The sequence below is a fragment of the Rattus norvegicus genome, chromosome 13, assembly GCF_021556685.1.
Source record: "Rattus norvegicus strain SHRSP/BbbUtx chromosome 13, alternate assembly SHRSP_T2T, whole genome shotgun sequence".
Classification (NCBI taxonomy): Eukaryota; Metazoa; Chordata; class Mammalia; order Rodentia; family Muridae; genus Rattus; species Rattus norvegicus.
Genome location: NC_141546.1, coordinates 48,010,209 through 48,031,208, shown reverse-complemented (window position 1 = coordinate 48,031,208; position 21,000 = coordinate 48,010,209). Strand labels below are relative to the sequence as shown.

General features: G+C 46.9%; 1 long non-coding RNA gene across 1 annotated transcript; it reads right to left on the bottom strand.

The window, feature by feature from the left end:
- Window positions 1-3,405: 3,405 nt before the first annotated feature.
- On the bottom strand, window positions 3,406-18,871 carry LOC134481558 (uncharacterized). Its single transcript, NR_203095.1, is given in 2 exon segments — window positions 3,406-3,725; window positions 18,605-18,871. It is a non-coding gene; the product is annotated as an uncharacterized LOC134481558 (long non-coding RNA).
- Between the last annotated feature and the right edge of the window lie 2,129 nt (window positions 18,872-21,000).

The window sequence follows — 21,000 nt, the reverse complement described above, 5'->3', positions numbered from 1 at the left end:
TCCAGTGGTGTACACTTTGGTGTTGTTTAAAATATTCGCCCTACATGAAAGACATGAGGACGTGGCTGCGTTCTCTCCTAAAGGCTTTGCAGTGAAGTGGTTGAGTGTCCGTTCCCCTGGAACGTGTTCTGGTGAGTGCTGCCATTTTATTTCTCCCATCTGGATGCTGACTTGTCCACACATCGTTTCCAGCAGGACATCACCACCCCACCCACTCAGACACTAGTCAGGCTTTTACATCTTGTGAGCTGGTTTCTGAGATCGTTAATCTGTTCTGTTGTCATTTCCCTCTCCTGTAGGAACGCCACACTCTCAACTATGGAAAATGTCACATGTTCAAGTGGGACTGCCCTCCTCTGTCATGGCTCCATGGACCCTTTGCTTGTTTGTATTTGTCTATAATTAGCCAGCCTCTCCCCCCGCCACCCCACCTCTATTCAAGACAGAGTTTCTCTCTGCAGTCCTAGCTGTCCTATCCTGGAACTCGCTCTGTAGACCAAGCTGGTCTTGAACTCCGAGATCCGCCTGCTTCTGCCTGCAGAACACTGGGATTAAAGGCGTGCATCATTACCACCTGGCTAGCCAATCAGTCCATTTTTGTTTGTAAACCTTTGCAGCTATGGCAATATACAATCATTGCACATCTCAAACTTCACAGTTGTTCAATTTTAACACACGCCTAAACCCACATAAGGTCAGGAGCCCTGTCAAGCGTGGAACTTGCCTGTGGCAGACAGACTTTGCAGTCTGTGCCCTGGAGTGTCACTTTGTATGGGCAGGAACCCTTGCTTGCTTCTCATCAATAGGACACTGTACAGTATGGGTGTTGGGACATCAACAGCCAGATAAGCCTGTCTTCTATTTTCTATAGTCTCCTTTGTCAGCAGATTCTCCTGTGGGTAAAGCAGGCTGCTGGGTTCTAAACTGCCCCGAGGAGATGTCTCTAAGACAGCAGCCTCCAGCCAATAATCAATAAGAAACCGAGGTACCACAACTCACAGGGGCCTGGACCTCGACAATAATCTCAGAGCCTTAGGTAACAGATCCCTTCCAAGTCAGGTCATGAGACGAGTCTGCACCCAAGGCACACCATGGCTGGAGCCAGACAGAGAACCTTAAACGGGGAAGCCATTATGCATTCCTAACCCACAGAAACCCTGGGGACAGCAGACAGTCAGTACTGTGCAATGTCTAACCTAGTAGTAATCTGTTACACAGCAACAGAAAGCTAGTAACTACCCATGGCTTCCAATGCACTGTCTGTGCCTCCTCTGCCTTCTTCTCCAGCTCCATTGTCAAACAATTGTTTCCTGTCACTTTAGTTGAGCCATTCATATATTACTAATTGTTTTAGTGATCGTGCAGAACAATGGGCCTTGCTGTGACGTTTCTATACATGTTGTTGGATTTTATTCCTGTCCCTTTCCCTATAATTTAAGATGTTTTTCTAGGTGTTGGAGAATTTGAATAGCATTTGGTATGGTTAGGTGGTTAAATTCTGACCATTCTCTGGGGTGACATGGGGTGACGTGGGGTCTTTTCTCGTGTGCTTACTGGCCATCACTATTTCCTCAGAGACATGTTTCCTTGAATCTTTGCCCATTTCGATGATAATAAATGATAACAGAATGTCCATTTGTGATAAACCTTAGAACCTGGCATTGTAAAAATATCTCCACTTGCTTTTTTCCTGCTTCCACATAGCTTTCTATAAACCGCCATAGGAACTTTGACTGTGACCAATCTGGAGGAGGTGGCCACCTTAAAAGATTGACTCCTCCGGTCAGTGAACACTCAGCTTTCTTTTCGTCTGCCTTCTTCCAATGACATTTTATAATTTTCAAGGTAACATTCCTACACATCTCTTGTCAAACTGATCTTTGCTCCCTACTGTAGATGGGGTTTCAATTTTTAATTATTTTATGCTAATGAGTAGAAATGCACTGATTTTTCTTTTTACTTTGCATCACATAACACCACTGCTGAATGCATTTACAAGTTCTGGTGACCTTTTCATTTCTTAGCAGATGCCTATGACTTTTATAGTGAAGACGGGGTACACTGAGACTGTGGACAGTTTTGAAACTGTAACATTGGGTACATATCTATTTTTTATATTATTATCTACTTTAGGAATCAACGTTTTCACCATTTATGGCTCTATTGTGTGTGGTGTGTCTTTGTCTGAGTTATTTTTCTTATATTATTCCTGTCAGTGTGACCTTTTGATTTTTAGCATAGCGTCTCATTTTTGTCTTTACCTTGTCTTTGAATTCAACTAAAGTATCTCAATAGAGAAAAAAAAAAGCTCAAAGTGCGACTGGAGAGATGGCTCAGAGGTTAAGAGCACTGACTACTCTTCCTGAGTTCAATTCCCAGCAACCACATGGTGGCTCACAATCATCTGTAATGGGATCTGATGCCCTCTTCTGGTGTGTCTGAAGACAGCTGTAGTGTCCCCATGTACATAACTAAATCTTTAAAAAATAACCCAAAGTGAGTTTCTGCCTTTGACTACAAGGCAAGATGAGTCATACCTCACGTGACTTGTAGAGGTCTCTCTGTGCCTGTTTCTCCCATGTAGTCTGTCTTCATTCCCCACTGGGCTCTCCTTATTCCCGTTGTTGCTCCTCCATCCATGGTGGCGCCCCAGCCTCCTGGTCTCCCTGTCTGTTCTGTTCTATTGCGGCTGTCATGCAACATATTCCCCAGCACAGCCCCTTTCTTTGCTCCCAACATACATTTCACAGAACAGATGGTATAAACTGACTAATACTCTAATACCTTTCTCTTACAGAAGTCAGCTCCTAAAGATATTTATTTGTTTTTTGTTTGTTTGTTTGTTTGTTTTTATAGTGGGGTTTCTTTGTGTAGCCCTGGCAGTCCTGAGACCAGGCTGGTCACGAACTCAGAGATCTGTCCCTCCTCTGCTTCTTGAGTGCTGGGATTAAAGGCCTATGCCAGCAATGCTCAGCACTGTTAAAGGTATTTTTGAGTTAGACAGTTTTGATATGTTCCCACATATTGACCACTTCCAGCAATTTCTTCTGTGTAAATCCAAGTTTCTAGCTGTTTGTGATGGCTTGTATATGCTTGGCCTAGGGAGTGGCATGATCGGAAGGTATGGCCCATTTGGAGTAGGTGTGTCACTGTGAGTGTGGGATTTAATCAATCCTCATCCTAGCTGCCTAGAGGTCAGTATTCTGCTAGCAGCCTTCAGATGAAGATGTAGAACTCTCAGCTCCTCCTGCACCGTGCCTGCCTGGTGCTGCCATGTTCCTGCCTTGATGATACTGGACTGAACCTCTGAACCTGTAAGCCACAATTAAATGTTGTCCTTTATAAGACTTGCTTTGATCATGGTGCCTGTTCACAGCAGTAAAACCCTAAGACACCGGTGTTATCTTTCTTTTGTTCAAATAAATTCTTTTAATTTATTTTCTGATCTGTTTTTAGACAGTATTGTGTCACACAGCTCATGTTGACCTCAAATCACTATATAGCTCAGGCTGGCCTCCCATTTGAAGTGATCCTCCTGCCTCAGCCTTTAGAGTACTGGGTTGGTCCACCATGCCTTTTTTTTTTCTGGTCTTCTAGAGGTTTTTTTCTCAGTGTTTTAAGATTTTCTTTTTCTGGTTAGCGTTAAGATTTGAAGGCTGACAAGATGGTTCAGCAGGTAAAAGCACTTGCTTTGCTGTGCAAATCTGGTGACCTTAGTCCAAGCCCTAGAGAAGGGAGGAGAAAATGTACTTCCTGAGTTGTCCTCTGACCCCTAAACCCGCGACACCTCTATTTACATGCGCATGCGCATAAGCACACACACAATAATAATAACAACAATAGCAACAACAACAAAGTTGGACTGTGACACACCTGGACGAAGCTTTCCTCCTGTTCCTTTCACTTTGCTGTGTACACTCAGCTTCTTGGATATCTGTAGCTTTCATCAAATTCAAAGTTTTGGTCATCTTAAACAAAACAAAAACCAACCAACCAACCAAACAACAACAACAACAAGCCCATCTTTGCTGCCTACCATTTTCTGGGATCCTGATTTCATATTTATTAGTTTGATATTTTCCATCAACTTCCTGACACCTTGTGGGTTTGGGGTTGTGTGTATAAACGTTTGTGTGTAAGGCGTGTAAGTGTGTGAATATGTAGAGATCGAGTCGAGTTGGACTTTCTTCCCCAATCCATCTCTGCCTTCTTTGAGGCACAGGATCTCTCACTGCGCCCGGAACATGCTGACTTGCATAGACGGGTTGGCCAGCAGGCCCCAGGGACCTTCCTGTCTCTGACTTCCTAGTGTTGAGATTCTAACTGTGAGCCACCTCTTGTTTGCATACCAACCTCTAAACTGAGTCATCTGCTCTGCCCCAGACCTTTTCTTGGTGATACAATTTGAATGGTTTCTATTGGTGTGTTTCCAAGCTCAGTGGTCTTTTCTTCTAGCAGGGTTGTCCAACATGCGTGCTCTAGGGGCTGCGTACAGCCTGTATGATTGAGGAGAGTTGTGAATTCAGCCCAACGCAAAGCTGTGAACTTGCTTAAAACGTTGTGAAGATTAATTCTAACTCGGCCACACAGTCCTTGACTGTAAACTTTATAAATGGCAGTGTTGTGTCACAGTGCCTGTGCTGCCTAGTTTTATGTCAACGTAACACCAGCTAGAGTCATTTTGGAAAAGGGAAGCTACCTCAGTTGAGAAAATGCCTCCTCAGGATTCACCTGTGGTGAAGCCTGGGGTGCATACTTTTGATTGACAAGTGATGTGGGAGGGACCAGCTCACTGTGGATGGTCCCACCACCCCACCCCCGGCTGGTGGTCCTGGATGCTATAAAAAAAGAAGGCGGAGAAAGCCATAGCAGCAAGCCAGGAAAGTAAGCGGCAGTCCTCCGAAGCTTATGCTTTAGTCCAGCCTTCGGGCTCCTGCCTCGAGTTCCTTCCTCGACTTCCGTCCGTGGTGGACTGTAATACGAAAGTGCCAACTGGAATACACCCTTCCCGCCCATGTGCTTTTGATCACGATGTTTCATCACAGCAGTAGAAACCCTGACTAAGACAATGTCGAAGGCTGAACATGCCTGTAAGAGCTTCTAATCTGTTATTTTCCTTCAGTATGGTTTTGGAATCTAGAAGTCAGATCAGGGGAATGTGGTAGCCTGTGCCTGTACTCTCTGCACTTGAAAGTGTTATCATCATGGATTTGAGGCCATCCTGGGCTACACAGCAAGATCTGCTCACAACAACAACCAAAACAAGCAGATAGAAATAACCAACCAAGCCAGCCACTAAACAAAACTCCATAGAGTAAGTTAGGCTCTCTTTCCCACGCTCTCCTTACCGAGCATGTGCATTCCTGTCCTGTCCTCACCTTGGGCATAGAGAGTATGTTTATCCTCATGTGTTTTGTGTACTTACTTCTAACATCTATGCCATGTTTTGGTCTGTTTATTGGTCTCCTACTAGGTTCTATTTTCCTGCTTCTTCACCTGTCTAAATTTCAACTGATTGCTAAATGTGGCTTCAAAGGCCACTGATGTCCAGACATTTTGCTCATTTTCCGACTCCTTCCTTTATGCTGTCCGTCCCACTCCACCACCAGTCCAGCACCCAGCATTCCCTCTTCTTATTCATTTGTGGTTATTCTTTCCTTTCTCCAGTATCCTCTTCCCTCAACTGTTGCCAGGGGCTGCTCCCTTACTCCTTTTGAATCTTGGTTCAAATGTCACCAAGAGTTTAAAGAGGTTTTTTTTTTTTAATCACTGATCTCTGTTACATTCATTTCTAAATATTTATAACTATTTGTCAGCCTCGTGACTGACTGTTACATTCCTCTGACATCACTGTAAAAACTACTTGTGGTCAGCTGCATAATAAAAATCACCGAAACAAGCTGGGTGTGGCGGCAAAGTTCTGTAACACTAGCCAGACTGGATTAAAGATTCCCTTATCAACAGCGTCAACAAAACACTATTTTTAAGACATTGCTTAAACTTGAATGGCTATCGGAGGATAGTGACCCATAGATGGACTCTAGCAGGTAAGGAACAAAAACTATTTGCCAGGGTATTGGGAGAACCAAAAGCCTTAAGAACGGCCAGTGCTGGCTGTCGGATGGAGGTGTCAGGATGCAAGGGGTCAAGACATCCTCTCACCATCTCTGGGGCTTTGCTCAAGAAACTTTTCATCCTTTCCAGCTCAGCCCTATTTATCTCTCTATCTGAATCTTTAAAAAAATTATTTATCTTATGTATGTCTGTGTGTGCTATGTGCGTGCCTAGTGCCCATGGAGGCCAGAAGAGGGCATCGGGTCCCCTGGAACTAGAGTTACAGACGGTTGTGAGCCACCATGTAGAGTGAACCCACCTATGGAAGAGTGGCCAGTGCTCTTTACTGCTGAGCCATCTCTCCAGTCCCGTATTCACAGATCTTATTGTATATGCTTCAGGTACACCACAGACTGTCGTGGGAAACACAATCCCTCTGTTTCATTGGCTAGCTTTATTGCTAAGAATTTTATTTCTAACTGTTAGAGACTTATTTAATTAATTTCATGCGTATGAATGTTTTGCCCATATGCGTGCATGTGTGCCACCTGCATGCCCAGTGCCCTCGGAAGTCAGAAGACAGAGAAGGTGCTGGATGCCCTGGAACTGGAGTTACAAATGTTTGTGAGTTGCCATGCGAATCAAACTTGGGTCGTCTATAATTGCAACAAGTGCTCTAAACTGCTGAGCCATCTCTCTAGACCCAGGAATTTTATTTTTAAGTCACCACAAATAGAATTGTTGCTTTCTAGATCGTCACTTGTATACAAAAATGCTAGGTCATCATTTGTACATACAAAAGTGTACAGACTTTTATGTTGTTGGCATTGCATCCTGTGATTAAAGATTTTTATTTTGCATTTGGTTTTTGGGGTGCGATGGGGGAGGGGAGGGGAGAACGCCACAGTGTGTGTGGAGGTCAGAGGGTGACTAATGGGGTCTGTTCTCTCTTTCCACTTTGTGGTTCCAGGGTCGAGCTCAGGCTGCTGGGTTTCACCCACTGAGTCAACTTGCTGGTCCCATGCACTACAGCTTTATGGAATTTATTTATATTAATTCTAACAAGTGCATGTATGTGTGCGTGCGTGTACATGTGCATGAGAGAGAGAGACACCTGGGATGCCAAGAGAGCAGCTTCTCTTATAAGCCGGGGTCCCAGGAGATGGCTGAGCACTCTGCAGAGGTCCTTGCTGTAAGAGCACTCCCTCCCTGACATTCTCTAACCAATCACTCATAGGAAGAGCCAAGAAGGTTAAAGGCCAGGAGTGCCGACGGACAATGGGGGGCAGGGCAGGCCTGTGGAAGGTAGTGTTTGGGAGATCTTCAGACCCCCCCAACCCCTACCTCCCCACTCCCGCCAAATAACAGTACTTTCTGCAGTAAGATAAAGGAGGAAGCAGGTAAAGATGGTGGAGGAGGAAATGGATCACTTAAAGCTTCTGACTTTGGGCAGGACCAGAAATTCCTTCTTGGGAGCCACACACTCAAAACAGAAAGTCTCTCCCCTCCTCTCCAGCCTCTTTTGGTAGGATCAGAACTGAGCTCAGACTCACCACCACTTAGAAAACGTGGGATCTCGATATAATGCAGGCTCCGTTAGGTAGGTAGGTAACTTGTTCTCATTCTGTCTTTTGCTAAGGCATCACCAGAGTGGAAAACACTTTACTAAAGAGAATGATTCATTCTGCCAACCCCCTTTCTTAAATCCCACCCCGATAGCACCAATCTGTAGTGAGTTGGCTCCATAAGCAGTTCAGGTCCCACCCCATGGTCATCTACAGCAAAAGAAGATGGATGCTAAGGTTAGCATCCTTCCCTCCCTGCTTTAACTCCTGCATCTACTGGTGAGGTCTAGCAAAGCCTAGAGACAACAGTGCTGGATCCCTGCCTGACATCCAACAGCTGCTTCTCCTCCTCCGATTCTGGAGACACATCTGGCCCGCAAGACTGGTAGTCTGGTGTGCTTCTGTTCACTCCTAATTCCTTTTGTCAAAGTCCTTGGGTTTTTGCCAGATCAGAAGCCCTCACCCGTCTTTCATCTCAGTGCCTGTGGTGGAAGGACTGACAGCCACCCCTTCCTACAAATGCTGTCTGTTTGGTTTTTCGCAAATTGGGAAGGGCCCAGTCCAACCCAGCACATCTAACTCTGTCTTCAGTTTTTGGCAGGTTGATCTCATAGTAGAAGCAGTTCTGTGGCTTCCACTGCCCTTCTGAAGAATGTCCTTGGCTGCTAGGAGACTGAACGTTCTCCTCCTTTACCAGAGACTCTGAGACAAACAAACACACAAACAAAAAACCAACCAACAACAACAACAAAAACGCCACAAAATGGTGTAGATTCCTTTCTTCCTAATTGCTTGCTCTAGTTTTGTTTCAGAAAGAGGGTTGGTCAGCCTCATTTTGTGTTGTGGAAACTGACCTCTGGGCCTTGTACATGCTAGGCAAAGGCTGTGTCACTGAGGTGTACCCGTCTAAAGACAGGCTCTTACTGTGGACCCCAAGCTAGCCTTGATCTTGTGGTTCTCCTGATTTGGCCTTCTGACAGCTAGGATTACAGAGATAGGCCACTTGGCTTTTATTTTAAAGTAAGTACCAATTGTCTGTCCCAAAGAGTGCCTGGCCTCCTCTTGATCAGTGCTGGGGTTTGATAAGAGTCCAGAAAATGAGGGACACTTAATTATTCTGAGCACACATCAGGACAACCATTTTTGAGGCAGGATTTCTTTGTGTAGCTCTGGACGTCCTGAAACTGTAGGCCAGGCTAGCCTCAAACTCAGAGATCCACTTGCCTTTGCTTCCCAGATGCTGGGATCAAAGGTGTTTGTCACCGCATCCCGCATGACCCATACTCTTGCCTTCACTTCCTCCTTCACAGAGCTCAAGGTATGTCTTGGTCTTTATGGATCCATTAACTTTGAGGATTCAGGATTGGGCCAAAGGAGGTTACACTTGAGCCCATGAATTAAGACTCCTTTTGGGCCCATCTCAAGGATTCTCAGGCACAGACAGGGCTGGAATTAAAATGGGGCTAGATCTGAACAGGAAAGGAAAATTGCTTTCTTTTCCTTCCTCCCTGCCCCTTCATCTTCCCCTCCCTCCCTTCCTCCGCTTCTCTCTCCCTCCCTTCCTTCCAGGAGCATCTCACTACCCTAGCTCAGGCTGCCCTTGTCTGCCTTGTCCTTCTGAGTGCTGGGACTGCAAGTGCGAGCCACTACGGCTGGCTGAAAGTAACTTTGCAGATCACTATGTTGCACTCTCTTTTTTTAAGATTTACTTTGAATTACAGAGTATATGTTTATGTAGGGCCATGTGGCGGTTTGAATGAGGGTAACCTCCATAGGCTCATAGACTTGCATGCTTGGTCCCACTTACTGGAACTATTGGGGAAGGGTAGGAGATGGTGGCCTTGTTGGGGGAGGTGTGTCTTTGAAGTTTCTCAGTTACTGCCCCAAGGCCAGGCCTGCTGTCTGTTGCCATGCTCCCCACCATGCAGGCTAAGGACAATAACTCTGTGAGACTGTAAGCCCCAATAAACGCTCCTCTGTAAGTCGCCTTGGTCTTCACAGCAATAGAAAAGTATGTTCGCGTGTGAGTACACATACTCGGGGAGGCCAGAAGGCAGTGGAGAGCTTCCAGACATGGATGCTGGAAACAGAACCTGTGTTCTCTGCAGTATACAGTCTTAACCTTTGAGCCATCTCTCCAGACACTTCCCTCCATTTTCTGTCTGTCTGTCTATTTTTGATTTGTTGGCACACGGTCTCACTGTCTATCTCTGCCTGACCTGAGATTGGATAGCTGGAACAGCATCTCCAAGAACGCTTTACTTAAGCCACCTCATATAAAGACTGAAGGCCACAGACCACTTGATTCAGACTTGAGGACTCTGTAGTGGAGAAATTGATATTTTTAAGTTTCATACTCAATTACATTCTAAAGGAAAAGTAAATGAAAAAGAAAAACCTGAGTAATCAGAGATTTTCACTTTGGCAGCAGAACCAAGAGAATACTCACCACCTCCCATTATTATTTTAGAAAAGTACTTCATAACGTAAAGCTATAAAAGACGTTTTTCTTTGTGTTTCAAGACGGGGTTTCTCTGTGTAGCCCTGGCTCTCATATAACTTGTTCTGTAGACCAGGCTGGCCTCAAACACAGAGACCTGGCTGCCTCTGCCTCCCGAGTGCTGGGACCACGGCTGGGCAGGTGCAGTCTTTTTATAGTATCTGAATGCAGAAGGTGAGACTAAGTTCTAATCTCTCATCCTGTACCCAAGTCCATTCCAGATGGGCCGATGACCTCAATGTCAGGCCTGAAGCTCTGAAGCGGCTAAAGGTCACAGTAGGAAGCACATTCAAGGTAAGGGCACGGGTGAGGACTTTCTGAATGGCACCCAGGAAATACAGCCAGCAGCTGACAAGCAGAACCTCATGATATTAGAAAGCTTCTTCGTCATAAAGGAAATTGCTAATCCAATCAAGAGTGGCCTGCAGGATGGGAGACAGTCAGTGCCAGCTAGTCCTCTGACAGAGGATCACTACCTGGAATACGCCAAACATCCAGAAAGTGAACGACCCTATTAAAATGGCTCATGGAACTGAACAGAGAGTTCTCAAAAGAAACAAAACAGCTAATAAATACTGCTTTCAAAAAGCATTCACCATCCTTAGGCACAGAAAAAAAATGCAAAAGGACACTACCCTCAGATCTCATCTTACTACAGAAAGAATGGCTGCTATGAGGAAAACAGAGAACTATACAGGCCGGTGAGGATGCGGGGAGAGGGGAGCCCTTACTCACTGTTGATGGGCATGGAGACTGGTGAAGCCCTGTGGACAGCATTGTGCAGGTTTCCAAAAGGCTACAAGCAGAACTGCTGTGTGATGTAGCTACAGTGCTCCTGGGCATATACACCAAAGATTCTAACTCCTACAATGGCGTAATTGTGTTTCCCTGTCCGCTGTGATGCTAATCACAGCACAGATGAAAGGGAACCAGCCCAGGTGTCCATATAGTTGAATGGATAACAGAAATGTGGTGTACACGCAGCCTGGAATTTTATCCATTGGTAAAGGAGAAGGAAGCTGTATTATTTAGAAAAGTGGATTGACCTGGAAAATACTATACTGAGTGAAGTGACCCAACCTCAGAAAGACCATATGTTCTTCCCCGAATGTGGATCCTAGCTACACATTTTTAGAGTATCGCACTTAACTTTGAGTCCTGATAAAGACCAGAAGACAGGGCTGGAGAGATTGCTCAGTGGTTAAGGGCACTAACTGATCTTCCAAAGGGCCTGAGTTCAAATCCCAGCAAGCACATGGTGGCTCACAACCATCTGTAATGAGATCTGATGGTGTGTTTGAAGACAGTTAATAAATCTTAAAAAAAAAAAAAAAAAAAGGACCGGAAGACAAGGGCTCAGTAGAGTGGATGAGGTTTCAGGGAGGGAAGCAGTGGGGCACATTTGACCTAAGAGTGGAGGAGGACAGTGACCTTGGAAAGGTGTAGCTGCTTGTATTACAAATGCTAATTATTTCCCCCCCCAAAACTGCATGTAGCTCCCGGGAACCTGCCCCCCCCATTGTTCTGATTGGTAAATAAAGATGTCAACAGCCAATAGCTGGGGAGGACAGATGGAGGCGGGATTTTAGGATTCCTGGGTTTGGGACCTGGAGGATAAGGGGGAAGAAGAGAGATCCACAATGCTGGGAGAGTGTGGAGGGGAGGGGAGAGCCATGCCTGGGCAGGACAGAGAGGCATGGCTGCCATGTGAAGGAGCTGGGAAAGTGGTGCAGTCCACATGGCTGCCCAACTGGGTCCAGTGCAGCCAAAATGGAACATAGAATTAGTAGGTACTTGGAGTTAACTGCATGAGGTCAGGCAGTGGCCCAGCTATTGTTGCTTAAGGTATATTAAAAGATAAAGGCTGTGTGTGTGTGTGTCTTTCATTCGGGAACAGAGACCATTGGGGCGGGTAGCAAGACCCCACGCTGGGATTAATTAATATTTAATGTGACAGAACGGTGGCTGGCTTTGTCAACTTCACAAGCTAGGGTCATTTTGGGAGAGGAACCCTCAACTGAGACAGTGTCCCTTCCAACGTGGCTGTGGGCAAACCTTGGTACATTTTCTTGGTTGATGACTGATGTGGGAGACCTTAGCTTACCATGGGCAGTGCCATTCCTGGGCTAGTGTTTCGGGTGCTGTAGGAAAACGGGCTGGGAAAGCTGTGAGGAGTAAGCCAGTAGTCAGCATGCCTCTCTGACTTCTGCTTCCAGATTCCTGCCCTAACTCCCCTCAGTGATAGACAGTTACCTGGAAGTGTGAGGTGAAATAAACTCCTCCCCGGGTTGCTTTTGGCCATGCTGTCTTATCACAGCAATAGAAGCCTAAGACAGAAGGTCTAAGCATAGAGTGGACAGAAGGATAAAGGAGAAGTGGGAGGAGGAGCTGGTAGCCAATATTAAGGACATATGAAAAGGTCATATGGAACCCTATTCTAGTTTATAAGGGTATTGACATATAATGTTTGGACAAGGTACTGTCCATGGGCGGATAATGTTCCTCTCAGAAACCACGAGTTATTAAAGGGAAATCCCTGTGTCAGGTGTGGGACTCCTCCCTAAGACTTGTTGGTCAAGGAAGTCCCAGAGGCCCACAGGACAATACCTGGATTGCCATTGGTCTTGGTTGCCCACCTGAGCCTGTTAAAACCCTATTGCTGAAGACAACACACATGACCATAGCTCACAAAGAGATCAAGTTGGAGCTGAGCTGAAAGATTCCTCCCCACTGGCTAGCTTCCACTGGGTAAGAGGTTTTATGCAGGGATCTAGGGAAGAAAAGTCTTCCAACAGTCTAACCAGTCATGAATCCTACAAGCTACAATGATGACTGGGAAAGATGTGCCCTCTAGTACAATAGTGGCATGACTATTAAAGGGGTGACTAACCACTTGTAGTGACCAAAGCATGTAGGGAACGCATGCTTTGTTCTGGTTAAGAACCTGTGGCTGGCAAAGTCAAAGGTCCCAGTGGGTACCTACTAATATTGTTTTGCTAAGTGGTCATGTTGTCAAGCTGCCTCCTAAATATGTATATTTATACTAATAGGTTACTACTGTGCAGATTTCTTCAAAGAAGCTTCTTACTGGGACAGAGAACAATTAATACAGGTCATAACTGTTGAAATTACTGCGTATAAATGAAGACTGGGGTGCTAGCTATCTTTCAAGGCTCAAGAATCAGCAAGGATGAGGAGAAGAAAAGACTGTGAGAGTCAGAGGAAGGGGAGACGGGCAGCATAGATGTCCTCTGGACATGATGTAGACCTGTACATGATTAAGATTGGTGGGGGGGGGGGGTTGCATAAGGCTCCCTCCTTCCCTGAGGGATTGTTGGCAGTTAAAGGGTGTTGGGAAGGTGTCATTTTCTTCAGTAGTGTAGCCCCTTGTTCCAGTAAATAACCTTCTACCCACATACAGACCCCCCCCAAAAAAAAGCTAATTAAACTCAGTGAGTCACATATAAAATGGAGACATGAACCATTTTTTATGAAAGAATAAAATCTGGCAATTGACTAGAGGTGGGCAGCAGTCAGTGTAGAAGTGAGTGTGTGAGTGTGTGTGTGTATGTGTGTGTGTATGTGTGTGTGTGTGTGTGTGTGTGTGTAGGGGTGTGCAGCTGGCACTTGAATGGGCTCAAAATCAGTTTACCACCAGAGTCTGGCATGGCAACTCTTCCTTCTCCTTTCCTTAACCCCAGCAAAAATGCACACAGGAGTAAGTCACAGCCGGAGGCGGGAAGTGAAGGCATCCCTATGTGGACCAGGAGTAGAGGAGTAGCAATGAACTTCATGACTCTTCTCCCCTCGGGCTAGCCATAGAGCCCTGTGCCTCAGAGTCCTGCCCCCTTTCGGTCTGCCACAGAGCCTACCTCAAGTGTGGAGACAATCAGATGGAGGGACACCTCCCAGGCATCAGGTACCAGAGAGGCTAGGACCGAGGCGATGTTCCACTGTCTGACACATTTGTGCCGCCATGATTTGTAATTCACCCTCTGTTTTCTTAAGCTCCATCTTGGTGAGAACCACAGAAGGCATTGTTCTTAGATGGGGACAGAATTCATGCTACCTTGACTTTAACTAAAAAAGTAGAGAATCAATATTGGATAAGAAATATCTGTTGGACAGTGTAACCAGAATAAAAAATGAGCACTTCAGCTCTCTCTCCTCCAGAACCTATTGCAGTAGAGCCCATTTAAAGGAACCATTAACCCATCTCTAGGAACCTTAAGGTCACTATGGCCACTGCTGACACAATATCATGTATACATGTAGTGTATCACACAGTATTTCAGTAACTTCCTAAGCCACTCTGATACCCATGGTCCACAGTCTTGGACAAACAATCCCCACGTGTGACTCCTGTGCATATCTTTCAGGTCCACCAACGGGCCCTGCCAGATGCCTCCTGACCCTCTCCTGGCTCTAAGCTTTGCTCTGCACTACTCCTGTGGGAAGCCTCGTTCTGAAAATCTGCACCAATGGCTACCCTGTCTGCTTCAGCCTGAACTAAATAAAACTAACCAGAAAGCCAAAGCTGGGCCCTTGGCAGGAGGGTTACCCGTTCTTTTTCACCTCAGCTCCTTTATGTGTCATGCACTGAAGTAGGTGCTGAGGACACAAGGCAGACCCGGCCCCTGGCTCCTCTCAGGACCTTCTCCTCTGATCTCTTAGTGCTCCCAGGCTAATGCTGTCCAACATAGAGTAGGTTTTAGCCCAAGGACAAGGGGTCTGGACAAAGTGGAGGAAACTGGGACTCAGCCCCAGAGAGGAACCCACTACTGCCTTCTGGACTCCAAGTTCTCTCCACCCTGGCATCGCCTCTGAAGCCTCCAGGCCTCCTCCCAGCATCCCAGCATCCGGTGTTACTGTTGGCTCCACTGCCTGCCTGCGGCCAGGGATTGAAGGCGCTCTTATTCCAAACGAGGCCAGTCAGCTAAATTTCCAAAGCAAAGATTGTTCCATTTCTTCTCCTCTTTCCTCCTTTGCTCAAAGAACACACTCATTTTGTAGAAATGGGGCAGGCAATTCATATTCTAAGGGTTAAAAAGTCTTCATGGGGCACAGCAGGAGCTCAGGTGCTGGGATGGAGGGAGGGGGCAACAGAAAGGGCTTTCAATGCCGGGGAAGACAAATCAGAAGCACTAATCTTTACTCATCCCTGTATTCATCCGATTTCTCCACCTCCCTTCTCGTTCCTCCTCTATTCCCCTCCCTCTACCTCCTGTTCTTTCATTCATCCGTCAGTTCACCCACTCATGCATACATGCGTCAAAGCACACACGTTTCCTCAACAGGTATCTATTTAATGTCTGCACTGAGCCCTCTGCTGCACCGTAAGAAACTCGAGGAGGCTCCGTAGTCTCAGGTATGGCAAGTGGAGCAGACAATGACAGGTCTAGGGAGGAACTACGAATGGCCAAGTATCGCTGGTAAATCTCCAGGCGGACATTCACTGTGGAAGGCTCCTGGGATGAGGTTATCACTACTGTTTCCTCCTCATGCCCTAGATGGAAAGTCTATGGTCTGCCTGCAGAAACTGACCTGTGTCCCAGACTGAGCGCTTGCTGTAGGACCATCAATTAATCTCCTTTAAAAATATTTACTAATTAAATGCTTTTTACGCTAAAAAAAATTTACTATTGTGTATTTATTGAGGTATTTTTGGAGGGCTTTCAGAAGCAAAATGGACTAGAAAATATAGAGAATTCCCCGAAAATCCCTTGCCCCTTTCTGAACTAACCACACCGGTGCCCTTTTCATTGCCCATTTGCAGAGGAGACTACTTACTGCGCATGTACTATGGGCCAGGACAGGTACATCATGGCCTCCAGCCTCTATTTTAGCGCCACAAAAGCAGTAGAGATTCTTGTCCTAAATATCCTCTGTGTTCTGTCTTAAGTCTTTTTGTCTAAATTTTTTTTCTTTGAAATGGAAAAAAATAATGACTGTCTCCCAGGGGGAGGGTTCATGACGATAAAATAAGGTTGCATACTTCGCTCCAGGCATGGACTAATTCATATTCTCTTCCGGTGAAAAACCAACGGGCCTCATTCTAGGGCTTTGACTATACTGTGTGCTCTGGGAGGAAAGAGAAAACTAGGGGTGTGAGGGGGTGCGTGTTTTCAAGAGCATCAGGGGTACAGTGCTAAATCAGGCCTGGGTGCCAGGTGACCTGGGGAGCAGAAGTATGAAGGCTTCAGAGACCCACCAGATTTCCACAGAGTTGTTCCCTATTCCTGAACCAACCCATGCAAGTGTATCCCGGCAGTCCTCTGGCTGCTCTTGGCAAGGGCTCAGAGAGCTTGCATGAGTCACATCCACGTGGCTGCTGAAGAGGGGGGACAGCCTATGCCCAGACTGGGCCACACTGGCTTGGAGAAACTGTTCCTGAAAGTCCCTGGCAGGGAGCAGGCTGCTATGAGGCTGTTAACCTGTCATGCAAACCTACCGGTAAACAATCTGCGATGAGAATCCCAGATGCTCATACATTCTGGAGCCCCAGCCACTCTTCCAGGTCTAGGTGGGAGCCAGCTTAAGGGAGCCCCGCCTAGGAGCAGAGACAGAGCGGCAGGTCCCTCAGCCGGCCAGCACCGAGACAGGGTGTTTCCTCAGAGTATCAGACAGGCCGTGTTACATGGGAAGGAGGAAGCCTGAGGGGCACCCATGGCACACACAGATCTCCTCTCACTGGGGGGTCTGTGTGTGCCGTCTAGACCAAGTAATCCAGCCATACCGTGGTGCCAGAGACATGGGCGAGCCACGTGGTGCACTCATGCTAGCACCTCAGTCAGGTCTGCTACTAGGCTGTGGGCTTGGGGGAGTGCCGAGTGCTCGCTGTAGATTCACAGGATTTATTGACTTGTGGCGAGGAGTCTTGAGGAGCCAGAGGACAAAATGGGGCACATCTGGTGACCTGATTTTTTTGTTTTCATGCTCTTCGTTAAGGGCTTTGGCTGTTCTTGGGGCTGGAGGAAGAGGACGGGGAAAACAGGCAGGGGCAGGAGAGAGGGCAGATGGGGGCAGGGAGTGCGGAGAGGAACGGGGCTGGCTTGGTCCCGAGAAAGCCTCTGCTCCTAGATTGGGAAGAGCTTCAGTGAGGAAGCCGCATGGACACCCTCAGCCGCACATATGTGTAACAAGGACCCAGCATGAGATCTATGCAGATTCTCACGGAAACACGGGCAACACAGATACGTATAGCCGAAATACCGCTGTCAGCTATGCAATGAACGCCCCAAGTCACTGCCATGGGGACCTTTGTAGTGTAATACCTTTCAAGACTAGAGGGTCCTACTGACCTCTAAGATCTAAACGAATGTGTCCAGAAGTATTATAAGCAAATCTAAGTCTCATTTCCAGTTCCTAGCACTCTTAGAGGGCGCCCTGGCGTTAGAGGAACAATTTGGGCCCAGCTCACCCCACTACTCCTGGTAGGCGACCTGTACCATGAAGGTCTCCTTCATCCAGACAGAGAACACAGTAGAAAATCCCACAGGCTTCTGTGATGTGGCAAGCTTTGCAAGTTACTTACACAACAGCAAACAAAAAAACCATTAACAAGAATAACAAGAAGTTATTTCTGGTCTTAGTTTCAAAAACCCACCAGAAGTTTTCGGAGCTCAGGACGAGACTTCCCATATTATTCAGAAAGTCCTTCCCCTCTCCTCCGTGTCTCTCTTAGGGATAAAACCCAAATTCCTCTCATTTCTTAGGTGGAGCAATTTAGCCCTCTTCATCCTCTGCTGCCACGCTTGGCTCCTGAGCTTGCTTTGCTGAGCCAAACCCCACAGGGAGTTCCGAAAACAGCCTCTGTGGCTTACTGATTAAGTTTCTAGGACAGAGGCCATCTGCCTTCCCCATATTCATCTATTAGAAACCCTCTATGTCTTTTTCAGGCTGAGTACACACATGCAGATACACACGTGTCCACAAAAACACAGAACCCTGTGTACTTCCCCGCATAGGTTAGACAGAATTTTCGCAGCTCTCCCAGTCTACGCTAAGCCCCTTCTCCCATACACACACCAATCCTTGCCTTCAGAGCTCCCGGCAATCCTCTAACCAAGAACTTGTTCATCTATTAAGTCAACATTACTGAAAGACCGCCACATGCCGGGTGTTCTTATCCACTAGCACAAGACCGTGAACCCAGGAGTTCTGAACGTGGGTAGAGGGTTAGAGAGGTAAGCACGCGTGTTTGACCCAATGAGGTGAGATCCGTGAGCCTGGGAGAGAACATGGAGGACAATTGACCCTGTTTACAGGATAGAGGGAGGGTTGAAGGCTGAACACTTCCTTACAGAAGTATAACTGCGGGCTTTCCCACCCGTGCCTAAGTTCTCGGAAATAACCACTTTGAGACTCAACTATTTTATATTTATGAGTCAATGCTTAGATCATAAGCTTAGGCCTGTTGCCTGACTAACTCATAACTTAATTATCCCATTTATTCCATTCTAAGTCCCACCACGTGGCTGGTTACCTGGTCCTCGGTTTCACGTGACGGCCATCTTACTCTGCGTCCTGGCGCCTCTCCCATGCCTGACTCAATCCCAGAATTCCTCTCTCTCTCTCTCTCTCTGCTGGATGTCCCACCTTCCAATCCTGCCTCAGCTCATTGGCCATAGGCTTTTTGTTGACAGGTGATGCGTCCATACAGCACATAAAAGATTCTCTCTACGTAGAAGAGTGGCGGTGCAGGGGGACCACATCTAACCTCCCGCTTCAGGATTTCACCAGGCAGTGAACAAGACAGGCTTTACTTGGAAAAGAGAATGGTAGACCCCGCTAAGTTCAGATGGAATCTCATAGTCAAATAAAGGTGTCTACGGAGGTGACACTTAACTGGAGACCTGAAAGAGTAAGGGTTAGAGAGGTGACATAAAATGAGGCTGGGAAAGCAGGCAGTATTTAGCCATATTACACACACACACACACACACACACACACACACACACACACACGCACGCACGCACACGCACTCACATACACACGTACTCTCTAGCACAGTGGCGTGTAGAGTCAGGGAGACTTTCTGCAAAGTAAAACCTGGTGCTGTTATCTAACCCTGTAACCCTAAAGAGCTTTGGGGTGAAGATGATTGGACCAGCACATAACTGGGCCGGGAAGACCTCGTACACCCAGTCAGTTAGTACAGGAGAGAGATCACATAGGCATGTAGATCGGTTGGTGTACAACCTGCCTAACAGGTAGAAGGCCCTGGGTTCGATCCCTAGCATTGCATAGAACAAGTGTGTTGGACGATACCTGTGATCCTAGTATTTGGGCAGTGGAGGTAGAAGGGTCATAAATTCGAGGTCATTCCAGGCAAGTTTGAGAACAGCCTGGGATACAGGAGGCTGTGCCTTAACCAGCAACAACAATTAAACAAACCCAAACGAAAGGAACACAAGAAAAGGCTGACAGAACCATACTCTTGGGGCTACCTTAGTCTTAAATAGCCACACCATGGCCAACCCAGGTCCCTGTATCAGCATGGATGTCACTGCATCAGACAGACACAGCCGTCCATCAATGTGAGCCACCTACAGCTGAGGCATGGTATTCTCATGCTGTGACAGGGTACATGACAGAAGTTAAGGAAGGAAGAGCTCATGATTTACAGTCTAAGGGTGCAGTTCACTGCCTCAGCAGGAAGGACACTGCGACCAGAGTATGAGGGACCTGGCCTCACTGCAGTCACAGTTACGAAACAAAGAGATGAATGATTTCTCGTACTTCCCTGGGTTCCCATTCATTCCATCCAGGACCCCAGCCCATGGTCCAGTCAACAGCATTCAGGGTGGGTCCTTCCTCTTCAGTGAGCCTTTCTGGAAATACCGGCATAGACACACCCAAAGGTGTGTTTCCTCGGTAGCTCTACGTCCAGCCAAACTGATAATGAGGATTCACTATCACAGGCAGAGTGGCTAGCCCACGGCAATGAAAAGAAGGACCGGATGACACCCAGGAGTGATACCTTATCTTGGCGAAGTTAAGAACATACTATTTTAATTGATTATTTAGGAATCCCACATCATGTACCCTGATCTTGCTTACCTCCCAGTCTCCTAAATCCATTCCCCTCCTCTGTGACATCCCCTTACTCCCCCCCCCAAGTAAAGAAAGAAAAGAAGAAAGAGAGGAAGAGGAAGAAGAAAAAGAAGAGGAGGAGGAGGAAGAGGAGAAGGAGGAGGAAGGGGAGGAGGAGGAAACCAAGTTCATTTTGTGTGGTCTGTGTACCCGCTGGATCATGGTCAAACTCCCAGTAGCCAGCCTCCCAAGAGAAGCTGAGTCCTTCTCCACCTGTCACCCTGCCAGAAGCCACCAACTATGAAAGCTATACCTCAGCGTCCCCAACACAATTTTTTTTAAAGTTCCTCTTGATGGCTTCCTATCTAGACTTTCACTTTTGGGGGATCATGGAGTAGAGGTAGGGGTTGTCACAGAGGCCTTTTATGTTCCTCTTAACTATACATCTGCAGTCATGGATGCCGCTGCAAGAGTAGCTTCCTTGCTCTTCACGGGCAATGGGAGCATGGGTTCTAGGTTTCCCCATGGTTTCCAGCAACAGCACTAACCACAAATACCCACTTGGTCTCCAGTATCAGCCAGGGACCGCTCCCTGGTCTCTGTGACAGGTGTGGCCTGTGGACATCCATGTCATCCTTTGCCGAAGCATGGACCACTGACCAGCATGGTCTCTGAGAGAAGCATGGACCATGGAGGTCTTTCAAGGAAGTCCAATCCAGTAAACATACCATTCTACCTTCATCTCGACCATCCCTCCTGCCGCTGTCCAGAGCCAGGGTGAGCAAGCTCCAGGCTGTTTCACACCATTCTGCCTACTGGGTACTGACCTGCTGCTCTGTAAACTGG